This window comes from Barbus barbus, assembly GCF_936440315.1.
Source record: "Barbus barbus genome assembly, chromosome: 10".
Classification (NCBI taxonomy): domain Eukaryota; kingdom Metazoa; phylum Chordata; class Actinopteri; order Cypriniformes; family Cyprinidae; genus Barbus; species Barbus barbus.
In genome coordinates, this window is record NC_136738.1 from 9,219,825 (window position 1) to 9,236,901 (window position 17,077).

General features: G+C 35.9%; 1 protein-coding gene across 4 annotated transcripts in view; it reads left to right on the plus strand.

Annotated features, from left to right (window-relative positions):
* The first annotated feature begins 2,278 nt into the window (after positions 1 to 2,278).
* Positions 2,279 to 17,077, plus strand: part of tlk1a (tousled-like kinase 1a) — a 41,085-nt gene continuing 26,286 nt past the window's right edge. For 2 of the 4 annotated variants that reach the window (XM_079427261.1, XM_079427263.1), the window contains exon 1: positions 2,368 to 2,588. The gene's annotated coding sequence lies outside the window, so the exon portion shown is untranslated. Of the gene's footprint in view, positions 2,326 to 2,367; positions 2,589 to 17,077 lie in introns of those variants that run through there. The other 2 variants (XM_079427262.1, XM_079427260.1) reach the window with 2 other exon arrangements.

A 17,077-nucleotide genomic window follows, 5' to 3' on the forward strand; every position in this document is an offset into this window, starting at 1 on the left:
TTTTTTTCTGTAACAGATTACAGTTACGTTTGTTTTGGGTGACACTTTTAAGGTGTCCTTGTTACACGTTACATGTACTTCCTTTTATAATAACAATAAATTATGCATAATTACATGCAAGTAACCCTAAATCAAACCCTAATTCTAACCCTAACCATATGGTACGTACATGTAGTTAATTAATATTACTCAGTACATGTATAATTACACTGTAACAAGGACACCTTAAAATAAAGTGTAACCTTATTATTTTGTAATTAAATTCCGTAACTAGTTACTCCCCAACACGGAGTATATGTTATTGTCTGCAGGGTTGGGGAAAGTTTTAAAAGTAATGCAATACAATATTGCATTACCCCCTAAAAAGTAACTAATTATGTTACATAGTTACTTTTTATGGAAAGTAATGTGTTACGTTACTTTTGAGTTACTTCTTAAATCTGGGCAGGGCTTGTTTATTTGTTTTTAATATAAAAAAGTTTATAGCCCTTTCACAACAAAAGTGAAATGAATACGCCTCAGTCTGAAGGAAATGCAAATTCACGTCTGTACAGTAGAGGGCGCAGCTCAAATTAAATTGCATGAAGAATATGACCATTTTGAAGAAAGTTTAATACTATTCAGCAATTACAAAAATGAAACACAAATGTCATTTTTTGCTTCTGATTGAATTGGATCATCGAAGGTCAGTAGCAAAGACATTGGTTAATAAAATGGGATTAAATACATAAATTATATTTGTCTTATTTCACATATATAGGCTAACATTCTGAGTTTGCATTTGACTCTTTTTATTCATTTTGAGGAATACTGAATCTGTTTTTTGTGCAGGTGAGATTAGTAAATACATGTTCACATTTGTAACCCTGGAGCACAAAACCAGTCATAAGTAGCTTGAGTGTATTTGTAGCAAAAGCCAACAATACATTGTATGGGTCAAAATTATTGATTTTTCTTTTATGCCAAAAATCATTAGGATATTAAGTAAAGATCATGTTCCATGAAGATATTTTGTCAATATCCTACCGTAAATATATAAATATTTAATTTTTCATTAGTAATATGCATTGCTAAGAACTTCATTTGGACAACTTTAAAGGTGTTTTTCTCAGTATTTAGATTTTTTTTGCACCCTCAGATTCCAGATTTTAAAGTAGCTGTATCTCAGCCAAATATTGTCCTATCCTAACAAACCACACATCAACGGGAAGCTTATTTATTTATTCAGCTTTCAGATGATGTATAAATCTCAATTTCAAAAAATTGACCATTATGACTGTGGTCCATGGTCACATTTAGTCTACAACTCCAACATCATGTTCACACAACTCACACAATGGGCTCTGCACTCACTTCCGATCTCTCTCAACATGGCAACACGAGAACTGTCAGTCAAGACATGGAAAACAAAGGAACTAGCGTTACTTAGTATTTGAAAAGGAACTCAGATATTTCCTTCTAAATTAAAAGTAATGCATTAATTTACTAATTATTTTAAAAAAGTTATCTGATTAAGTAACTTGCGTTACTTGTAATGTGTTACCCCAACACTGATTGTATAAATTACATAGCTTAACAAGATTGTATGGGATTTAATTTTTTACCTTGATACTGATCCAAATCTGTCTGTCGATTTATAGCCATACAGTGGTGGCCAGAATTATTAGAACACTAGTATTTTCACCAGCTAAAAATGGTTTTAAGTCAGTTATTTCTTTTGCTGTAGTGTGTCAGTAGGAAATATCAGTTTACATTTCCAAACATTCAGTTTGCCATCAATTGTAATAATCAAGTGAGATTTTTTTAAGTTTGGTAGGTTTTTTTAAGCATCTTGGAGACGTTGCCACAGTTCTTCTGGATTTAGTCTTTCTCAGTTTCTTCATGTCATTCCAGACAGACTGGATGATGATCAGATCAGATCTCTGTGTGGGGCACTGGCTGTTGTCAGACAAAAACCTCACTTGATTATTACAATTAATGGCTAAATTAATGTTACGAAATGTAAACTGATATTTCCTACTGACACACTACAGCAAACGATAGAAATAACTGACTTAAAACCATTTTTTTACCTGGTGAAAATACTAGTGTTATAATAATTTTAGCCAACACTGTATGTTCACCATATAGGCATAACCAACCGACTGGGACAGTAATGTCTGAGTGGCTCCCGATGTCTCTCCCACCATCTCATTTTCATGGGATGAGTGTCAAGTATCGCGATAGATAGTGTTTTAAGAGAGCAGCTTCATGTCTTCATTTCATCTGTATCCTCCTCAGTAGCAGTAGCAGGCGCTTCTAGACGCACTGCAGAGGGCGATGAAGGTTTGTGTGTCTGTCCCAAGTGTTGACAGCCCCTCCTCTCCCGATGAAAAAAAACATCATTCACTTAACCTCCCACATTTTGTCTGATGTCGTTTGCGTGGACAGCTGATTGATGTTTTGTTCTATGCTTCTCTAAAGTGGCTGGATGAGTGAGCAAAGTAGCAGTGGAAGTTTGGAGGGGGCGCCATCTTAGCTCCAGCAGCAGCAGCAGCAGCGGCGCCGTATTCTCAAACACCGCGCGCCGCTCGCACCAGCCAAAGAAGGTGAAGTGTGCTTCTTTTATTCCCTTAAGTTTCTAGTTTTGGATAGTGGAAGAGTTTTAGTGGAAGGTCCCTCCAGTTGAGTTAAAATGACTCGACCGACTTGGGTTGCGAGTTACAGTATGAGGTTAGCAGTCGGTCGGGTTAGCTTTTTAGCTATACTAGCTAATCTGCTAGCTTTGTATTGGCTGACAAGCATGTTAGCATTTTAGCATGGTAGCGTGTTGGTTTTCCTGGCTAGTTAGCCGCCTAGCTTGCGCTGTCAAAACTAATGGTAAAAGTAGCGTCTAACTGGCTAATGTGCTAGCATTTTAGCTTCGCAGCTGGTTAGCATGGAAACCTCATTCCGTTGGAGACTATCGTTATAGCATTTTAGCCTTTGGCTAATTAGCATCATAAGCTCATACTGTACTACAGTGCAACTGCTCAGTATGTATCTTATTCAGTAATAAGAAATAAAGAAAGCGTCAACTGGTTATTTACTGTTTGAAAACATGCATTGGCTTCTTGATATCGCATTTTACGATTAACGCTGGAAACTGGTTATTTTGACGTAAGATTTGAGGTTTTAGTGAGCAGGAGTGGGACTTGGACACTCTGGTTCATGGTGGCAAACAGGGTCGCTCAAGGAGCAAAATGGATTTTTGTTTTTCGTCGCGCGTTTTATTAACTTTTCTTGTGAACCCACTTGTTAATTGTTGTTGGACGTTGGATTTTATTGCAGTGCGCGTTTCCATGCACGTGTGTATTAAAGCACACTGAATCTATCAAACACACATACAGTCACACCGAGGTGTTATTCTCAGTTTGGGCTTGGTCTTGCTGTAATGGGTGTAAATTTGGCATTGTGCCCGTGTTAAGGTGTCGTCCACTTCCACACATATGGCATTTAGGATATTATTGGAGTTGTTGGCCAGTTGTCAACTTGTGTCAGTCCGCACAACTGACCTTTCATCCTGTCACCGAGCATTACATCCTAATACTAATGTGTGTGTCTGTCAACATGCCTAAAAAGGAGATAATTTTGCTGGACTCTTTCCGTGCTTTTGCTTCTGCATTTGTTGTTTTCATTGCAAAGAGATTAAGGATAAGTGATATCCCCCCAGGGAGATGTTTAGGTGAGAACCTCTAAAGAGCTGTTTAACTGCAAGAATAGAGATTGCAAACAAGCACTGTGCTGTAGCACTGAGAACATGCAGAGTTGATTTTTGAATTATTAGAGTAAATATAATTACATATAATATATATATCATTATTTTTATTGATTTATATTTATTTAATTGTATCTATAATAAGGCAAATAAGAACATAAATAATTATGAATGAATAATACATTTTTCACATACACACAGCATAGTGAAAGTTATGGCATAAAACCCAAAGTGGGTGCTTTTGATTGACAGCGTAAGTATGTGTCAGAAACAGGTGGACACTGTGCCTGTGAGGAGCAGAGAGCTAAAATGACATCCCTGCATTGTAAGGGTTCACCCGGGTGCATGTGCAGGGGCCTGAGAGCAGGAGACCCATGCAGAATGTCAAAAAAAAAAAGATGCCTCTTCACCAGAGAGTGTATAAAGGACAATGAGCAAGAGGGAGAATGGAGTATTAAATATCCTAGTCCTGTCCTTTACACAGTGTTTGAATTATGATTTCTTTATTTTCAGTCTTAGATGTGGAAATGTAATTTATCAAGCCTGGGTGATGCTATTAAGCCGCATCTGTTTACTCAAGCTGTATCTCCCAGATGTGTTGTTTTTGAAGTATAAATGGATTATTTAGCACTCTTGAAACACATCCACTGAGTCTGAGGCTGCTCAAAATAGCCTCACCTTCTCTCGTTGGCCTCCATTACGAACTCTAATGATAAAGCTCCCCTGTAGTCCTGTCTGTGTCCTGGCCTGATAACACCACTGATCTTTGCACTGCCATTTTGTGTCAGTGGGAATGTGCTGGGCATCCATGTTGGCTCTTGGTCCTCCAGAGAGAGAGGGATAAGCCTGGTTAAAAGGCTGCAGCCAGACACTACGCTGCCAGCGAGAGTTTCATACAGCAGTGTCTGGTACAGAGAGCTGCTCGCTTCTTTTATGATGTTGTTTCAGTTCCGATCACAGCATAACATTACACAATGTGTTTTACAGTAACATGCAATTCACAGCTGAAAAGCTGATCTGATAGTGGGAAAGTCACTTTTGTTTAGGGCTGCCACTAACGACTATTTTCATTTAGATTAATCTATCGACTAATTTTTCGATTAATCTAAACGATTAATTTCCCACACACAAAAAATCTACAATTTTACTTAAGAATATTTTTTTAAACCAAATGAAATCCTTTTTTAAAGCAAAAGTAAAGTGCAACATAGTGCAAGAAGCAAGTGTCCATCTCATAGTCCAAATCACTGAAATCAAACTTCAGTATTATAGTGTGAGAATGACAACATATCCGTGTTCTAGTCTACTAATAATACAATTATAATAATTAAAAAAAACACTTTTTAAAAGAGTATTTACCAGAAATATTATTTACCAGAATTTATTTAGGTGAAAAAATGTAAATGTGCAGTATTTCTAAAAAAAGTCATTTTTTTTAATATAAAATCAAGTAATTGGAGATGCTTTTTATTATTAAAATTTAATGGAACCATTAAAATGGAAGCCAGAAAATAATGGAAAACAGAATTTGGTACAGATAAAACGGTAAAACTCAATTAATTCGACTTTTTGATTAATAAAATTTAAAAAACTGAATTTGGAAATAAAACGGATTTTATAGGGCCCTATAATTATTATTATTATTTTTTTTTTGTGGTAATAAAAATAGATTTAAGTGAACAATAGCTTTTAAAATGACTTAAAATACATATATAATAGCAATGATGCAATAATAATTAGTACAAATAAAGTATCAAAAGCAAGAAATCATATGGTTTTATTGAACAAAACTGTTAAAATACATAATGTATTATAAACAATAGAGCTAATGTAGATTACGCATTACAACAAAGGCCTGCAGGGGACACCGACAGCCTGATGATTATTTTTACACATTACTGTGTAATATTGACCAAGCACCATTTAATTCAAACGTACACTTAATCTTTAATATTTCTTTAGGGCAGAAATGCTATAGCCGCTGTAATTAAATTAATAGGTGGACATCAAACCGTGTAAACTCAGAGTGAGGGTTTGAGCTTTTATTTTGAAATTCGCGATGTATTCTCCTGTGTTTGTGTAGATTTATAAATTATTTACCCATAGACTGTAAAAAAAGATGGACGACGCGTCTCCGCTTCCTTCCATTATAGAAAAGTGAAGCGAATGCATCTCAGTATGGCCGCTGCCATTGTCAGTAAATGATGTCATTTGGAGCCAGAGTCTGCGCCGTAGAGTCGTGAGGTCGCGGAACCAAACTCCCGCCCAAACTCCTGCAGACCCAATCAACCATAACGACACGCCCCATTTTTATAGCATCAAATTACTAGCTAAAATCAAACTTGCCACAAAAACGAACAATTGAACATATATAAGCGTGATAACAATTATCTTAAATGACTAAAATCATATTTTGGAAAATTGTATTGGAAATGTAATTACATTTTTTTGTTGTGACTCAAGTCCCATTCGTTTACATGGAGAGGGCGGGGCTTATGACCTGTACTGCAGGGGACGATCAAAGAGCCCGCAGCTTCACATTCCAGTATGAGTGTGAGACACCCGGATTTATTTTACAAATCTGATGAAATGGCGCACGTTGCGTTCCCAGATGAACGCTGCTATAAACACAAACTCACAACATCATGCAGAGATGGAGTTCACATGTAAATAAGTTTCTGTGGAGCTACTGTGAACGGAGCCGCTGTGAGACGCACACACTTAACCTACACACATGTAAAATAATTAAACCGCATATACTGTTAGAACTGCATCGCATATAATTAATTAATATAATTAAATCATAGGGTTTGTGAATTCACAATAATGCTTAATTATGATTTTTAAATGGGTTTAATATATCATGCAGCCTTGGAAAGCCATTTACAGTAGTGAACACTAAAAACTGCATCCATGTTGCAAAATTCTTCCGTTAGGAATCAATAAATTCAGCTTGAATTACAACTTCAGTTTCAACTAAAACAGCTCTGTGGAAGATATAGTAGCGTCTTTATTCATTACAATTCAGTTATTCTGTGTTCTTATTCAATAGTTTCCAGTATAGTTAAATTAGCCACTATACTTAGACAAGTCTTACTCAAAATGTCTGAATATCATTGCAACAGACACAAAATTGATCCTAATTATGTTGTCAGTGTGAACGTTGACTCCTATTGACATTTTGTTAATAAAAATAATAGTAAAATTTGCTAGAAAAGTCTACTTATTCTGCTGCTGTTTTTTTGGTAACAAATGTCCACTTCCCATCATTCTAATTTGCTCTAAACAATGATTACGCTTAAGCATTTAATAATATAAAAATAAAATGATTGAAAAAAGTAAATATTCAATTATCCAACACTTATTTTATTCTAACTAAAATCATTTGAATGAACATCACACCAATTTTGTAAGTCCAATAGAATCCATCATAACTGGGCATTCAGAAAGTTTAATTGTACCTTAAACTTTGCAAGACAATTTCTAGTGTTTACCATATGCATTACATCTGTTTCGAGCAAAACTTTTAATGCATACGCTGTGCGTCAATCACCTTGTTCAGAAACAGCAAAATATTTGGTATTTTGGCCCTGATGACGAAAAAAGCTTTTCTGGCTTTTTTATTATACATTTAATAGATTAAGATATACACCAGCTTTTTCATTTACATTAAAATTTCATTCATATCATGCTCACTCAGATCAGTTAAGGTGTATATTTGAAAGGAGTAAAGTTCTGATTCATACTATTCATGCTATTCGATACCAGTGTTTCCCCTATAAATCTTTCCAGCAGCGGTGCTGTTACGTGCCGGAGGTTGTTACCAAGCCGCTCGCGGGGGGTCCGAGGGCATGCACCCCCGGAAGATTTTTTTTTTAATAATAACCCCTTAAACCATGACTTCTGGCAAGTTTTGTGGATAGAAATGCACATTTTGAGACATACAAACTTGACATACCATCAACAGAAGGCATGATTATTGCAGCACGTACCTTGAACTGGTCACAAACAAGATTAGGACAGGATTATTCATGTTTTTCTTTTGTGTTAATTTTCAGCTGTAAGGTAGAAATAGATAGTGGAAAAATGAAACGGCACAACCCAGAAAAAGATTATTTACAATTTATTGAAAATGTTATCCTAATGGCAAGGGCCACACCCAATCTGTGAGCACTTAATTTTTCTGGGCTTTTCATAGAAGATTCATGTCATGTAGGGTGTCATATCAGGTGAGTTTTTATTGATCGGATGTTGGGTTATTTTTTTGTGAAAAAAGGTATGTACCAGGTATCTGCATGAAGAGATTTCAGTGTGCCTGGAGCTGTAGGTATACAGAAATCACGGCAATATGTCTTAATGAATGAATAATGGATCTGATTAAAATCACCCTATTCAGTGTGGAAAAGTTCACAGTTCACACTGGAGATTGGTATGCCACAGGATTTCACCCATCTGAAAAATGAATGGTATTTTCAATACAAGTGAAAATTCACGGTTTTCGGTACCAATTTCGCAGTTCGCTTTCTCCTTTCCACAAGCGCTTGCTCGCTCTCCCGTGGCGTCTGTCGTTGCTATGCAACCATGAACAGTGGTTTCGCTTTCCGCGCGCCCACATTTGAAATATTTGCATATGAACGTGAATGTGAACGGCCCCTAATGGCAACGTGACATTAGCCTAATCAAAAATAATTTCCATTTGTGGCTCTTTTCTCCTTTCTTGTCAACAAGTGGATTCAGAGCCATCGCATTAGCAGCGCCGCCGGTCGCCATGTTTGTGTTTTTAGGTATGTAAGTGAATGTCGTGATATTACTGATCATGTGAAGATTTTTCAGCGGCGCTTAAAATCCAGCGGCGGCGCTGCGCTGCTGCTTAATACATTGTAGGGGAAACACTGGATACATTACATTAAAGGGGTCATATGATACAATTTCAAGTTTTCCTTTCTCTTTGGAGTGTTACAAGCTGTTTGTGCATAGATGAGATCCCTAAAGTTGCAAAGACTCAAACTAGGGCTGTAGTTATCAAATATTTTAATAATTGAGTATTCTTCTGAAAATTCCATCGATTAATCGGTTAAGAAGTACTTTTTCTTTACTAAAGAGCAATACTAAATATACAAGAGAAAATAAGACGGGTCTCTTTAAATGAACAAGTGGTTTCCTTTTTAGAAAAATTTACGTTTTTATTGCTGAAATTGCATATATTAATATCTGTGAAAACTAAACCCATTTAGTGCATTTAATTGTCATGTTACATTCAAAATACAAATATATAAAAATCTATTTCAAATTACTTTAAAAAAGATAAACAGTACAACCTAAAATTCGACATAAATCAAAATAATAGTAATACAAAAATTATAATAAAACCTAAACAATGTGCAACTTAACTTTCAAGTTTCAGCCTAACTACAGCTCAGGCATGACATAAGCCTTTACTGTATTCTTAGAAGGCCTTGTGGCTTTTGTAAGAGGCAAAAATTAGTTGACAGGAAGCTAACGTGGAACAAAAACAAGAATCCATACACATAAAATTTCTTGCCACATTTTTAAGCAACATGAATTTAAAGTTAAATGTCTCTCTGCATACTGGTGTGTGTGTGTGTGTAATCCTTTAAAGGAGCATGTAGTTGCAAACACAGTGCTCTGTATGCAGTTACAGTAAATGGTAGGGATGCACCGAAATGAAAATTCTGGGCCAAAACTGAGAATTCTGGATGTGCTTGGTCGAAAAACGAAACCGAAAATGCTTTGTAATAATTATTTATTTTATTAAATAATATAAAGTAATTTTGTAAGACTTTTTAATTTAAAACAGTTTTAATGACACAAAATTTAAAAAACACAAGCCAATAAAATAACCACACCTTTATTTAAAGAAAATTGGACGGAAAATATATTAATATTAAATATCAATGTAGTATTTTTATTCGGTTCTACAGAATGACATAACTTTTGTTGTTTTTGACTAATTATCCAAATAATGTATAGTCCTGCAAACGGTTTTTCCTTTCTCAAAATTCGGCGGAGGTGGTACCATCCTGATCATGAGCACACAATGTACCTACCCATCAACTGGCTGAAACACACACTTTTTAAACGCAACATATTTTAATATTTATAGCTATGATTAAAGAAAATGACAATTATAAAGTTATGTTTTATTTTCTCTCACCTAATGTTATTTATTCTTAAAGTAGCCTTATGAAATGTTTTCTTTTTCCTCAGAAATTCTGTGTTGTGTATCTGGTTCTCAAATGAAGGCGTAAAACATTAATTTAATTATCTTTATTGAAAATTAAACTTTTTGGCAAACAACGGGGATTTACTATTAAAATTAAAACATGGAAGAAATGTTGTGTGATCATTCCTTAAAAAATTAAGTTTTCATAATTTTAGTAGTGGTAGTATGTACATTCTGCTGAACAAATATATTTCTGCTGCAATGTCTTCAAATTAAACCGGACGTTTATTTTGAGGGATTGCCATGAATGCCTTTTAAATTTCTGTGTATATGATATATAACGCTAGTTTTACTCAAATGAAACGGTAAAACACTCATGAAGTGACTCCTTCAGAGCAGTTCTGGAGATGTTGTTCGTGTGTTTATGTCCTCATTGAGACGGCAGACACTGAAATCACCGCGAGCGTCACGTGCACTTGAGTATATGTGTGTGTGTGTGGTAAAGGAAAATGCGCGTCTCTGCCATTCATTCATATAGAGATATGATTGCGTTTAATGAGTTAATGCTCATCAGATCGCGAAAATCAGTGGGAAATGAATAGAAATGATGATTCTGTGTAAAGAAATATCAAGTAAACATGTATAAAAATATAAAAACCCTGGCAAAGCTATTATTATTAGCGCGTGTGAGCAGAGCGTAGCAGAAGAAGCGGATCAGTGAAAGAGATTTAATCAGCGTTGCCCAGTACAGCTGTACTACAGCATGCCACAGCACATTACTGTGTGCTTGCGCTACTGCTCTACAGTAGTGCAAGCAGGAACAAGTATCCTACATAGAAATTTCTTGTCTGCGCGTTATTTGAGCGGACTTAGCTTTTGAGCATGTGCGTTAAATGAGCAGAATGCACATTCATAGAGCGGACTATTGAATGGAGCGTCACACGGCGCAGTGATGACGGCTGGAGGAGAGTGAAACCTGAACACTGATTTACGCCAAGTAGAACAACGGTGCAGTGCGGCATATATTTTCGGCAGCCGAGAATTCAGTGCATCCCTAGTAAATGGACTAAACGATTCTTCGAAGCACATAATTTGCCTCTGATTTTTTGTATTCGAATTACTCGGGTTACTCGAATCGTTTCAGCCCTATCTCAAACCCAAAGAGATATTCTTTATAAAGGTTAAGACTTGTCCACGCCCCCCTAAAAACGCGCCCCCACATGTCTACATCACAATGTGGAAATATTTGCGTAATCCCATTCAAATGTTTACGCAAAGAAACAAGTTCACGCGTGGTTTCAGTAACCGCGGTTGTGTTGATGCAGCTATGTCAGGGAGATGTGTGTTTCTATGCGAACGTGAAAGCACTTTATTTGGCCTTTAGAAAGTAGATGCAATTAAATCATTGGTTAAGATTTGTTTGCAACACAACCCAAATGTTCAAATTTGTGAAACGCATTTTATGGGTGATCGTTTTGTGAAAATAGTAGAGTACAAAGCTGGCTATGCACGAAGGCTATTTCTAAAAAAAAAAAAAAAAAAATTAAATTCCGACTTTGCTATGACAATCTGGCGCTTCTGAATCAGCGACTGTAAGTATGTTTTGTTATTAGTTCAAGTATTTACTATTGACTGTTCAAATGCAGAGTTTTGCGCATAACGCGTCGTGTGTGTGTGTGAGGGGAACAGGGTCACATCACAGCGGAGTCTACAGCCTGTCAGAAATCGTCTTAACCGCGGCTTGTTTACTGCAAATGCATACGAGCATCATCACTGTGTCTGTCACGCGATCTGTTCCCCTTTCGGCTTGAACTGATAAAACTAATGTGAAAGCTGAAGCTCGCGATTATGGTAAGGGGCGTTACATTACTGATGCGTGCTTGTGGTGTTCGGCCAATCACAATTCACTGGGTCAGTTGGCCAATCAGAGCAGACTGCAGTTGTTGGAAGGAGGGGCTTTGTAGGAAATTATGCATTTGAGAGAGGCGGGGCATAGAGGAACTACAATAATGTACAGTATTTGAAAAATGTGTTTTTGAACATTAAAACATGTCAACATATTCTGTTACACCAAATACACAAAATAATGATCTTTAAAATAACATCATATGAACCCTTTAAAAGCCTTACGTGGCTTTTTGTTTTGCCGGTTGGTCACGAATTTAATGATATTTATTGTTTTTTTTCCCCCAAATGCTCACAATCTCACCCTCTGATTTTGCTGGTTTATTGTCATTCACTTTTAATCGCTGATTTTGCGTCTCTTACTGTGGTAAACATGCACAGGGAAACGAAACTTGTGGCCATGAATTAAGAATTCATTCCTATGACTTAATTTGTTCCCTCATTTTAGTAAAATCATGGGTTTTCTAGGGAAGAAATTCATGAAATATGGATAGTGGGCACAAAATAAGTTTTAGGACTGAATTATCTGTCCTGCAGAGCCCAATATGAAAATCATCTGGGCTAATTATTATTAAACGTGACTTAATTGTTACCTTTCAATACAAAATAACTTTGTATTGTTTCTGTTTTAATGTACTTTTAAAGTTTGGATCACATTAAAAGCGTAATTTGTACGTTAGTAAATCATTTTTGCCAAAGATCCAGCGCCAGTCACTCACAGCTAGGGATGCACGATATTATCGGACTGATATCGAAATCGGCCGATAATGACTTTAAATGTAAATATCGGCATCGGCCTCACATGCAAAATTATGCCGATATGTCTTGCCGATAAGGGGAAGGGGTTAACTCGCATGTGCTCAGGGTGTGCTAGCGATTAGATCACGTCAGCAATGTGGCTCATTCTTGAAGCAAAGTTTTGTCTGAATGATGAATAGATTGACTGTTTTGGATCGCTGCATTTAATGTGTGAAGGCATGTACAGAATGACGCGTTCGGTGTGGGATAGAGTAAACAGTTATAGCACAAGCAGGGGCAGCAGTGACAGCCTCCCCCAGGTCCTAATGCCCGTTCGGTAAGTAGTTTTAATAGTAGGGGCGCAGTTGGCCTACTTCTAATTAAATTAAAAGTAAAATAGCCTACACAAATAACATTTAGACTGTGTTTCTGATTAAATAAAGCAGTAATTGATGTAGTAATATAAGTATGTTTTGATTTAATGGTCAGAAGCTATAGCTTACATGAAAAAAAAAAAAATCACAAACATGACACTTGTAAATTAAATAATTTTATATATACTGATTTATTCATTAATGTGTAACGTTTTATTTTTTAAACAAATCATGAGCTCTAAAAGATTTTCAGAATTTTTACAACTCTTTTGTTTTAGACCATCTACAAATGTTAAATCTTAAAATAAAATATTAGGGTTAACACTGCATCTTTCTGGGGGAAAAAATGCAGCGATTGATATAGTTGATTTATATTTACCTTCAAAGCTTCAATGTACTGTTAAAAAACCTTTATTTTTATTTAATTCAAATAAATAAGTTCTTGTTAAAAACTAACCAAAATTAATAATATTTTGCTTATAATTTCTGCACAGGAGAGACTTGGTGTTGTTTCCAAACAAAAGGAAATATATCGGTATCGGCATCGATATCGGCCAAAATGAGTTGAAAAATATCGGCATATCGAATATCGGCAGAATTCCAATATCGTGCATCCCTACTCACAGCCGCTTGCACGTGTTTTGCGCATAAGCCACACACAGCTCAAAATTCAATTGCTTAATCGACCATCGATAGCTTTAATCGATTGCATCTCTTATCAACAATTAATTGATTGCCGATTAATCGTTGACATCCCTAATCTGATTATTACCTCATTATTAGGTTGCATGTACACACAGCCATTATAGTACTGAACATCTTTATAATAAAACCTCATTATAATACTGAAGCTCTCAGGAATAGGCAGCAGTTTTCCTTAGATTCACAGAGGTGTTCTTCTAGCAGACTCTCACAGTTTGACTAACACGGTGTTACTTTTTTCTTAATTTTGAGCAGAATGTTTATTTAACATTACTGAGGAACTGCATTGTGAAATGTTACTTAAAGCATCTTACTACCTGCCTTTGCTTTGGTGTTTCATATCTAATGCAGTAACATTCAGACATTTTTCAAAATTACTTCACTGCCCAAATTCTTTTTGCAGCCACTGTGTTTAGAAGAAATGCGATGGTCTGAAACTTTGTGGTAGGACTATTAGGATTAAGATGTTCTTTGTATTGTATTGTGACATGGTGCTACAGTATCACAAAGTTGTTTTCTCTCTGTCAAAGGGACACTGATTAAATAATCTCTCATATTTATGAAGCAAGTAATACTAACAGTCTGCGTCTGCTCTCATTTAATTTAGTGCCTGAGTGGGTGGGAGTCTCTCCAGAACAGTTATCATTTACACAGTTGCAATAAATGTTTTATTGTGGCTGTTTAAACATAAACTCTATGAACAAGCATCATAAAACACATTTGTACTGTGGGCGACATTAGTCCTTGGAGACATTACTTTTAGAGCTGTATGTAAACTTCTGCTTGATGGTCTGAGCCTCAGGCAGCGCAGCCATGGACCGTTCATGGAATATCTGATGCATATTCTACCAAAAAACTATAAATAAATAAATTACAAGAGCTTCCTCAAAATCACAAGTTCCAATCTGATTGGCTGGCTTTATGCAATTTCATGGTGCACAGTCAGCGTTTCTGGAGAAGTATGTGTTTTATTTGACAGATTATGAGCTTCATGGGTTTGAATCTTGGAAAGACATTCTCATATTTATTTGGGATTTGTATATTTGCTTGATGTTTTGTTTACTATTAGCAAGTAAACACAATGGGCCTCATTCATGAAACATGATTTGTTTTTGGGTTTTTTTTAGTTGTTTGTAAAGCCAATCGGATGGATTTTGAAAATGTTAGTTGGAATAAAATAGTGAATAAACTATTCAAATGTTTTGTATTCTTTTAAGTGCAACTACTATAGGAGTTAACCAATTAGTCAAATGTGAAAAACGTCATAAAAAAAAAATTGACTGAAAACAACCACATAGTCCATTGTCCTTTTTATTATAGGTTACTAATATAGTAGCTATAGCATTTGTCTGCAAACTTAACACTTTAATTGAATAATTTTTGTTATAACGTTAGAATAATTTTAGTCTATTTTGCATTTATTCAGTGTAATGTACCCAAAACTGGAAAGGAGTCCAGGAATTCTCACAGCATGTAATTTATGTAGTTATAATTCATGGGTGGGCATTATGCTCATTGTCAATGAGCATGCATGTGGGCCCTATCTGAAGTTTATGAAGCATTTCTGAATTCGGATGAGTTTTCAGGAAAGTCCGTTTTACACACACATTACTTTTATGCAATAGGATATTTAGAAGAATGTTGTTAACCAAACAGTTGATGGTAGCCATCTCCAATATATATATATATGCATATTGTTTTTTGTTTTTTTGTGTGTGTTCAACAGAAGAAAGAAATGCATACACCTTTTGAACAACATGAGAATGTTAATGATGACATAATTTTTCATTTTGGGGTGCAGTGTATGGATATTGGGCTTCATTTAGCGCTGCACGATTAATCAAATTAATTTACTCAGGAAAAAGGTCTGTATGTTCTGTAAAAAAAAAGAAGCTCATATCGGTGGCATATTCGCCAATACCGATATATCTGCAACAGGCTCATATCGGCAAAATTATATATTGGTCGGGCTCTATTATATACTTTAATATAATAAGACAAACTCTTAGATAAACCATATATTGTGGTAGTCGTGTGTTTATTAGTCATGTTGAATCAATCAAAGCAGTTAAATCATCTGTTTATTCAGCTTCAACGATTGGCATTTGCTGGGTTTCTCCTGTGGGGCGTATTTGGAGTTTCCACGTGAGATTGCCCTCTGGCCTTCAGATGAGATTTACTTCTGATTACAGTACTGTGCTTCACCGAAACATACGAAAGACGATCACAGCTTCTGCCTAATCACGATTTATCGCCTTTGTGATTTAATTTTGATTAATCGTGCAGCCCTAGCTTCATTCATGAAAATTGTGTATACAAATAAATCCAGAGTAATTTGTATACAAATTAGGGCTGCACAATATATTGCATGTGATAGTCATGCGCATCTCATCAGTAAAGCCGGTTCTGTGATTAGCAGTAAATCTCCATCACCTGTTTTCAAATGGAGCAGCATTTAATACACAGAGCCATAGTTCACAGACAAGCTAAACCGTCTTTACTGATGAGATGCACATGACTATCACATGCAAAATATCGTGCAGCCCTAATACAAATGATAACAGTATTTTCATTTTTGTGGGAACTGACTGTCTTTCAAACAGTTTTGATGGACTTTTATTTTTGTCCTACCTACCTAATACCTGTTTATAAGCGCAGTGCTGCTTTGTTCCCAGAGGTCAGCGGGGTAGGGGATCATTCACACTGAATGCATTTTTCCATTTCACTGTGCTAGTTTTCCTTAGGTTCCTTAGGTTTAGGTTGTAAACTGCCCTCGATGGACATCTGTGACCATTGCTTGTTTTTCAGAGCATTAAAGTGTTCTTTGTGAATGGCCTCTGACTCTATTTCTGTTTTTCCATATGTGCCACCTACTGTCAGAGAGCGAATTTGCATTTTCACTCTGTTTGTTTTTTTGTTGTTGTTTTTTAACAATTAATCAACGATGACTATACTTGACTCTTTCTTTAGGGATGTAAGGATGAAAAAAAAAGTCAAAACATGAATTATTTGAACTGTAAAGTTGTTTAGATCACACTTTTTATGTTCATTTTACAGGTTTTTCACTGGTCTGTAGTTTGCGGCTGTGAATGTTGTGTTCTTAGACCCATCGTGTGAAGTGACATTTCTCAGGTTTCTCAGCGTATCTAAACGGCTCTCTGTGCCACTGCAGACCAGATCCGCATTAGTAGTAGAGTGATGCTAGTACAGGAGATTTTATGTTACCATGTGTTGAGATGTTAAAAAGCCATTGTTGTTCTACACCATACTGTTATTGTCATTAACACACAGGAAATTAATCTGTGTTTGTTTTAGTTTGTATTAATTTGACACCGTATCCATTTCTCTCTTATATTTCTGTCTCCGAATGTCCCCTGATGTAATCCTGTATGTCTCAGGGGTGTTGTGTTTTTCTGTCCTCCTTATATTTGTGTGCTC